Here is an 8927-nt window from a genome sequence, read left to right as displayed (position 1 = left end):
GACACAAACATAAATAAAACATAAAGCATAATTTTCGAAAAACAGAAAAATAAAGAACAAGGAAATTAAAGAACGGGTCCACCTTAGTGATGGCGGCTTGTTCTTCCTATTAAAGATCTTATGGAGTCCTTGAGCTCCTCAATGTCTCTTCCTTGCCTTTGTTTCTCCTCCCTCATGACTCTTTGGTCTTCTCTAATTTCATGGAGGAGGATGGAATGCTCTTGGTGCTCCACCCTTAGTTGTCCCATGTTGGAACTTAATTCTCCTAGGAATGTGTTGATTTGCTCCCAATAGTTTTGTGGAGGAAAATGCATCCCTTGAGGCATCTCAGGGATTTCATGATGAGGAATTTCCTCATGCTCTTGTCCATGAGTGGGCTCTCTTGTTTGCTCCATCCTTTTCTTAGTGATGGGCTTGTCTTCATCAATGAGGATGTCTTCCTCTATGTCAATTCCAGCTGAATTGCAGAGGTGACAAATGAGATGAGGGAAGGCTAACCTTGCCAAAGTAGAGGACTTGTCTGCCACCTTGAAGAGTTCTAGGGATATAACCTCATGAACTTCTACTTCCTCCCCAATCATGATGCTATGGATCATGACACCCCGGTCTATAGTACTTCAGACCGGTTGCTAGTTGGAATGATTGTGCGTTGGATGAACTCCAACCATCCCCTAGCCACGGGCTTGAGGTCATGCCTTCTTAGTTGAACCGGCTTTCCTCTTGAATCTCTCTTCCATTAAGCGCCCTCTTCAGAAATGTCTATGAGGACTTGGTCCAACCTTTGATCAAAGTTGACCCTTCTAGTGTAGGGGCGTGCATCTCCTTGCATCATGGGCAAGTTGAATGCCAACCTTACATTTTTCGGACTAAAATCTAAGCATTTCCCTGGACCATTGTAAGCCAATTCTTTGGGTCCGGGTTCACACTTTGATCATGGTTCTTGGTGATCCATGCATTGGCATAAAACTCTTGAACCATTAAGATTTCGACTTGTTGAATGGGGTTGGTGAGAACTTCCCAACCTCTTCTTCGAATCTCATGTCAGATCTCCGGATATTCACCCTTTTTGAGTTTGAAAGGGACCTCGGGGATCACCTTCTTCTTGGCCACAACTTCATGGAAGTGGTCTTGATGGATCTTTGAGATGAATCTCTCCATCTCCCATGACTCGGAGGCGAAAGCTTTTGCCTTCCCTTTCCTCTTTCTAGAGGTTTCACCGGCCTTAGGTACCATAAATGGTTATGGAAAAATAAAAAGTTTTAGCTTTTACCATACCAAACTTAGAAAGTTTGCTCGTCCTCGAGCAAAAGAAGAAAGAAAAGAGTATAAGAAGAAAATGGAGGAGATGGAGGGGGTTTAGTGGTTTGGCCAAGGGGGAGAGGTAGTGTGTATGATGTGTGAAAATGAAGGAGTGAAGATTGGTTTATATAGAAGTGGAGAGAGGGGTAGGGTTCGGCCATGTATGGGTGGGTTTGGGAGGGAAAGTGGTTTGAATTTGAATGGTGAGGTAGGTGGGGATCTATGGTGGATGGATGTGGATTAGTGAAGAGATTATGGAGAAGAGGGTAGGATTTGATAGGTGAGGGGTTTTTGGGGAAGAGGTATTGAGGTGATTGGTGAAGGGTATTTGGGGAAGGGTGTTATGGGAAGGTATGAAGAAGAGAGAGAGGGGTGGGGTAAGTGGGGATCCTGTGGGTCTACAGATCCTAAGGTGTCAAGGATTTCTCATCCCTGTACCATGTTGGGGTGTAAACTCCCCCTGAATGCCAATTTTGGCGTTAAACGCCAGGTTGCTGCCCATTTCTGGCGTTTAACGCCAGATTATCTTCCCTTTCTGGCGTTTAAACGCCAGCTTTTCTCCTTTTGCTGGCATTAAACGCCAGCCCTGTGCCCCTTTCTGGTGTTAATCACCAGCTCTATGCCTATTTCTGGCGTTAAACGCCCAGAATGGTGCTAGACTGGGCGTTTAACGCCCATTCTGCTACCCTTACTGGCGTTTAAACGCCAGTAAGCTTCTCTTGCAAGATGTGCTGTTTTTAATGCTGTTTTTCATTCTATTTTTGCTTTTTCAGTTATTTTTGTGGCTTCACATGATCATCAACCTACAGAAAACATAAAATAACAATGGAAAATAAATAGATATGATTAAATAAAATTGGGTTGCCTCCCAACAAGCGCTTCTTTAATGTCAATAGCTTGACAGTTGGCTCTCATGGAGCCTCACAGATACTCAGAGCATGATGATGGCCTCCTAACACCAAACTTAGAGTTTGAATGTGGGGGATCTAATTGACTCTGCATTGAGAGAAGCTTTTCATGCTTCCTCTCCACGGTTACAGAGGGAAATCCTTGAGCTTTAAACACAAGGGAGTCCTCATTCACTTGAAGGACCAATTCTCCTCTGTCAACATCAATTACAGCTTTTGCTGTGGCTAGGAAGGGTCCGCCAAGGATGATGGATTCGTCCATACACTTTCCAGTGTCTAGGATTATGAAATCAGCAGGGATGTAGTGGCCTTCAACCTTTACCAAGACATCCTCTACAAGTCTATAAGCCTGTTTCCTTGAATTGTCTGCCATCTCTAGTGATATTCTTGCAGCTTGTACCTCAAGGATCCCTAGCTTCTCCATTACAGAGAGAGGCATGAGGTTTATACTTGACCCCAGGTCACACAGAGCCTTCTCAAAGGTCATGGTGCCTATGGTACAAGGTATTGAGAACTTTCTAGGATTCTGTCTCTTCTGAGGTAATCTCTGCCTAGTCAAGTCATCCAGTTCTTTGGTGAGCAAGGGGGTTCATCCTCCCAAGTCTCATTACCAAATAACTTGGCATTTAGCTTCATGATTGCTCCAAGGTACTTAGCAACTTACTCTTCAGTAATATCTTCATCCCCTTCAGAGGAAGAATACTCATCAGAGCTCATGAATGGCAGAAGTAAATTCAATGGAATCTCTATGGTCTCTGCATGAGCCTCAGATTCCCATGGTTCCTCATCAGAGAACTCCTTGGAGGCCAGTGGACATCCATTGAGGTCTTCCTCAGTGGAAATCACTGCCTCTCCCTTGCCTATGCATTCGGCCATGTGGGACGTGTTTATGGCCTTGCATTCTCTCTTTGATTTTTCTTCTGTATTACTTGGGAGAGTACGAGGAGGGAGTTCAGTAATTTTCTTACTCAACTGACCCACTTGTGCCTCCAAATTTCTAATGGAGGACCTTGCTTCAGTTATGAAACTGAGCGTGGTCTTGGATAGATCAGAGACTACAGTTGCTAAGTCAGAGTGGCTCTGCTTAGAATTCTCTGTCTGTTGCTAAGAAGATGATGAAAAAAGCTTGCTATTGCTAAACCTATTTCTTCCACCATTACTGTTGTTGAAGCCTTGTTGAGGCCTCTGTTGGTCTTTCCATAAGAGATTTGGGTGATTTCTCCATGAAGGATAATAGGTGTTTCCATAGGGTTCTCCCATGTAATTCACCTCTTCCATTGCTGGGTTCTCAGGATCATAAACTTCTCTTTCAGATGAAGCTTCTTTGGTACTGCCTGTTGTTGCTTGCATGCCAGACAGACTCTGAGAAATCATATTGACTTGTTGAGTCAATATTTTGTTCTGAGCCAATATGGCATTCAGAGTATCAATCTTAAGAACTCCTTTCTTCTGATTTGTCTCATTATTCACAGGATTCCTTTCAGAAGTGTACATGAATTGGTTATTTGCAACCATTTCAATGAGTTCCTGAGCTTCTACAGGCGTCTTCTTCAGATGAAGAGATCCTCCCGCAAAGCTGTCCAATGACATCTTGGACAGTTCAGACAGATCATCATAGAAGATACCTATGATGCTCCATTTTGAAAGCATGTCAGAAGGACACCTTCTGATCAATTGCTTGTCTCTTTCCCAAGCTTCATAGAGGGATTCACCTTCCTTCTGTCTGAAGGTTTAGACTTCCACTCTAAGCTTGCTCAATTTTTGAGGTGGAAAGAACTTTGCCAAGAAGGCATTGACTAGCTTTTCCCAAGAGTTCAGGCCTTCTTTAGGTTGTGAATCCAACCATGTCCTAGCTCTGTCTCTTACAGCAAAAGGGAAGAGCATAAGTCTGTAGACCTCAGGGTCAACTCTATTGGTCTTGACAGTGTCACAGATTTGTAAGAATTTAGCTAAGAACTGATGAGGATCTTCCAATGGAAGTCCATGAAACTTGCAATTCTGTTGCATTAGTGAAACTAATTGAGGCTTCAGCTCAAAGTTGTTTGCTCCAATGGCAGGGATAGAGTTTCTTCTCCCATAGAAGTTGGGAGTAGGTGCAGTAAAGTCACCAAGCACCTTCCTTGCATTGTTGGAATTGTTGTTATTTTCGGCTGCCATGGCTTCTTCTTGTTTGAAAATTTCTGTTAGGTCCTCTCCAGAGAGTTGTGCTTTAGCTTCTCTTAGCTTTCTCTTCAAGGTCCTTTCAGGTTCAGGATCAGCTTCAACAAGAATGCCTTTGTCTTTGCTCCTACTCATATGAAAGAGAGAAGGAGAAAGTATGGAATCCTCTATGTCACAGTATAGAGATTCTTTGAGGTGTCAGAGGAAAAGAGAAATGGAAGGTGGAGGTAGAGAGGAGAGAATTCGAACTTATGGAGAGAGAGAGAATTTGAATTGCACATTGAGGAGGAATGTTAGTCCTTAAATAGAAGGATGTGAGAAGGGAGAAAGAATTTTTTGAAATTAATTTTAAAAAGATTTTTAAATAATTAAAAGAAATTTTGAAAATTTGGTTGAAAAAGTAGTTATCTAAGATCATTTTTGAAAATTAAAATTGAGAAAGTAGTTAAGTGATTTTGAAAAAGATTTTGAAATTAGAAATCAAAAAGATATGATTGAAAATTATTTTTTTTTGAAAAAGATGTGGTTGAGAATATATGATTGAGAAAATATGGTTTTTTTAAAAAGATATGATTGAAAAGATATGATTTGAAAAAGAATTGATTTTGAAAAATTATGAAAATTTGAAAAATATTTGAATTAAAAACAAAATCTTTCTTCTTGTGCCATCCTGGCGTTAAACGCCCAGAATGGTATCCATTCTGGCGTTTAACGCCCAAAATACTACCCTTTTGGGCGTTCAACGCCCAGCCAGGTACCCTAGCTGGCGTTTAAACGCCAGTTTTCCTTCCTCACTGGGTGTTTTGAACGCCCAGCTTTTTTCTATGTAATTCCTCTGCTACATGTTCTGAATCTTCAATTCTCTGTATTATTGACTTGAAAAATTTTTTTTGGATTTTTAATGATGAGGAATCAATCAAAATGCAACTAATCATGGAAAACTAAGATCAAATAAACAATGCATGCAAGACACCAAACTTAGAAATTTTCATATTAGAGACACTAACAAATTGAGAATGCATATGAAAAACAACAAAACACACAAGACATGAGAATTCAAAGATCAGAGCAAGGAAATCATCAAGAATGACTTGAAGATTAATGAAGAACATAATGCATATATTCGAAAATTGCAAGAAATTAAATAAAACATGCAGGACACCAAACTTAAAAATTGACACTAGACTCAAACAAGAAACATAAATTATTTTTGGTTTTTATGATTTTATAAATTTTTTTTGGATTTTTCGAAAATTATTGGGAAAAATAAAAATAAGGATTTCAAAAATTTTTAATAAGAATTCCAGGAATCATGCAATGTTAATCTAAAGCTTCAGTCTAAAAAGATTAGACATGGCTAGCCGAGCTTCAGCAAGACATTACATACAATAGCCAAATTGATGAGAATCCATCAGCTTTTGTGATGATAAAAACATCATCTGAAACTCTAGAATTCATTCTTAAAAATTCTGAAGAATAAAAATAAAACAAAGTTACCTAATCTAAGCAACAAGATGAACCGTTAGTTGTCCAAACTTGAATAATCCCCGACAACGGCGCCAAAAACTTGGTGCACGAAATTGTGATCATCAATGGCGCCAACAACTTGGTATGCATAATTGTAATCTCAACTCTTTGTCACAACTTCGCACAACTAACCAGCTAGTGTACTGGGTCGTCCAAGTAATAAACCTTACGTGAGTAAGGGTCGATCCCACGGAGATTGTCGGCTTGAAGCAAGCTATGGTCATTTTGTAAATCTCATTCTGGTAGATTCAAATGGTTATGGAGAACTGATAATTAAAAGATGAATAAAATATAAAATAAGATAGAGATACTTATGTAATTCATTGGTGAGAATTTCAGATAAACGTATGAAGATGCTTTGTTCCTCCTGAACTTCTGCTTTCCTATTGTCTTCATCCAATCATTCATACTCCTTTCCATGGCAAGCTGTATGTTGGGTTTCACTGTTGTCAATGGCTACCTCCCGTCCTCTAAGTGAAAATGGTCCAAATGCGCTGTCACCGCACGGCTAATCATCTGTCGGTTCTCGATCATGTTGGAATAGGATCCATTGATCCTTTTGCGTCTGTCACTACGCCCAACACTCGCGAGTTTGAAGCTCGTCACAGTCATCCCTTCTCAGATCCTACTCGAATACCACAGACAAGGTTTAGACTTTTCAGATCTCAGGAATGACTGCCAATAATTCTAGAATCCCAAGAGATACACATTCAAGCTTGTTTGCATGTAGAACGGAAGTGGTTGTTAGGCACGCGTTCATAGATGAGAATGGTGATGAGTGTCACATAATCATCACATTCATCATGTTCTTGTGTGCGAATGAATATCTTAGAGAAGAAATAGCTTGAGTTGAATAGAAAAACAATAGTACTTTGCATTAATTCATGAAGAACAGCAGAGCTCCACACCTTAATCTATGGTGTGTAGAAACTCCACCGTTGAAAATACAAAAGTAATAAAGGTCCAGGCATGACCGTGACGCCAGCCCCCATAAAGATCTAAGATAGCATAAGACTAATCGATGATGAAAATACAATAGCAAAAGGTCCTATTTATAGAGAACTAGTAGCCTAGGGTTTACAGAAATGAGTAAATGATGCAAAAATCCACTTCCGGGCCCACTTAGTGTGTGCTTGGGCTGAGCATTAAAGCTTTCACGTGTAGAGGCTTCTCTTGGAGTTAAACGCCAGCTTTTGTGCCAATTTGGGCGTTTAACTCCAGCTTGTATGCCAGTTCTGGCGTTTTGACGCCAGGAATTTTATGCTGACTTAGAATGTCAGTTTGGGCCATCATATCTAGGGCAAAGTATGAACTATTATATATTGCTGGAAAGCCCAGAATGTCTACTTTCCAACGCAATTAAGAGCGCGCCAATTAGGCTTATGTAGCTCCAGAAAATCCACTTCGAGTGCAAGGAGGTCAGAATCCAACAGCATCTACAGTCCTTTTTCAGCCTCTGAATCAGATTTTTGCTCAGGTCCCTCAATTTCAGCCAAAAAATACCTGAAATCATAGAAAAATACACAAACTCATAGTAAAGTCCAGAAATGTGATTTTTATTTAAAAACTAATAAAAATATAATAAAAATTAACTAAAATATACTAAAAACTACCTAAAAATAATGCCAAAAAGCGTATAAATTATCCGCTCATCAGTCGACTACACAAACCTAAACAAAGCCTGTCCAAAAGATGCCTTTCCCCTACCAAACATCGACGGTCTGGTGGACGCCACCTCCGGTCACCAATACCTTAGCTTCATGGATGCCTACTCGGGGTACAATCAGATAACCATGCACCGACCCGACAAGGAAAAAATAGCTTTCATCACCCCCGACGACACGTACTACTACATAGTCATGTCCTTTGGCCTGAAAAATGCAAGAGCCACTTACCAGAGGCTCGTCAACAAGATATTTTAGGGCCTATCCGGAACCAAGGTAGAAGTCTACATAGTCGACATGCTAGCCAAGACCCAATCCAGCCAGTAACACATCAGCGACCTCAAGCTGGTAATGGACACCTTGAGAAAACACCGAATGCGCCTTAACCCAACAAAGTGCGCCTTTAGAATGGAAGCAGAAAAATTCCTAGGGTTCATGATCACACAGTGCAGGGTAGAAGCAAACCCCGTAAAGTGCATAGTGGTCCTCGAGATAACAAGCCCAAAGGACCTCAAAGAAATCCAAAAGCTGACAGGCCGACTAACCGCACTTTCCCATTTCCTTGGAGCGTCGGCCCAAAAGGCAATCCCCTTCTTCAAACTTATGAAGAAAGGAACTCCCTTCAAGTGGGAAGCCGAATGCAAAGTGGCATTCCAACATTTTAAAAAAGTATTAGCAGAACCACCTATTCTCGCTAAACCCTAGAGAGGAGAAGTCCTCTACCTATACCTATCTATAACCGAAGAAGCACTTGCGGCAGCACTTGTCCGAGAAGACGAGAATAAGGCCTAACGGCCTATCTACTTCATAAGCAAAGTCCTCCAAGACATAGAGTCGCGCTACTCTCGCCTCAAGAAACTTGCCATTACACCCCTCACAGCCTCCTGGCATCTCCGACAATACTTCCAGGCTCACCTCATTACGGTCCGAACCGACCAAGCGGTCAGGGAAGTCCTACAAAAGCCCGACCTAGAAGGAAGAATGTTAGCATGGTCCATCGAACTGTTCCAATTACAAATAAAGTTCGAACCTCAGAACGCGATCAAGGCACAGGCCCTGTCAGACTTCATCGCCGAAATGACTCCAGGAAAACCCACCACCGAAGCTTGGAAACTACATGTAGATGGCTCGTCCAACACTACTTCCGGTGGAGCTGGGTATACTCAAAAACCAAAATGGGATCGTGATCGAAAAATCCGTTCAGTATGAGTTTCCGATCTCTAACAACCAGATAGAGTACGAAGCTCTCTTGGCCAGATTGACACTAGCCAAAGAGGTCGGCACAAAGATCTTAGAGGTGTGCAGCGACTCCCAGGTAGTCAGCTCCCAAATCAACAGAGACTACCAAACACAAGACCCCCTGCTTCAA

General features: G+C 41.3%; 1 non-coding gene across 1 annotated transcript; it reads left to right on the top strand.

Annotated features, from left to right (window-relative positions):
• The first annotated feature begins 3851 nt into the window (after positions 1–3851).
• On the top strand, positions 3852–3959 carry LOC148568763 (small nucleolar RNA R71). The gene has a single exon (XR_015882287.1). It is a non-coding gene; the product is annotated as a small nucleolar RNA R71 (small nucleolar RNA).
• Positions 3960–8927: the final 4968 nt, after the last annotated feature.

Source organism: Arachis ipaensis, chromosome B4, assembly GCF_059453495.1.
Source record: "Arachis ipaensis isolate K30076 ecotype BB chromosome B4, ASM5945349v1, whole genome shotgun sequence".
Lineage (NCBI taxonomy): Eukaryota > Viridiplantae > Streptophyta > Magnoliopsida > Fabales > Fabaceae > Arachis > Arachis ipaensis.
Note: the sequence above shows the minus strand (reverse complement) of the source record. Positions and strands in the feature narration are given on the sequence as shown.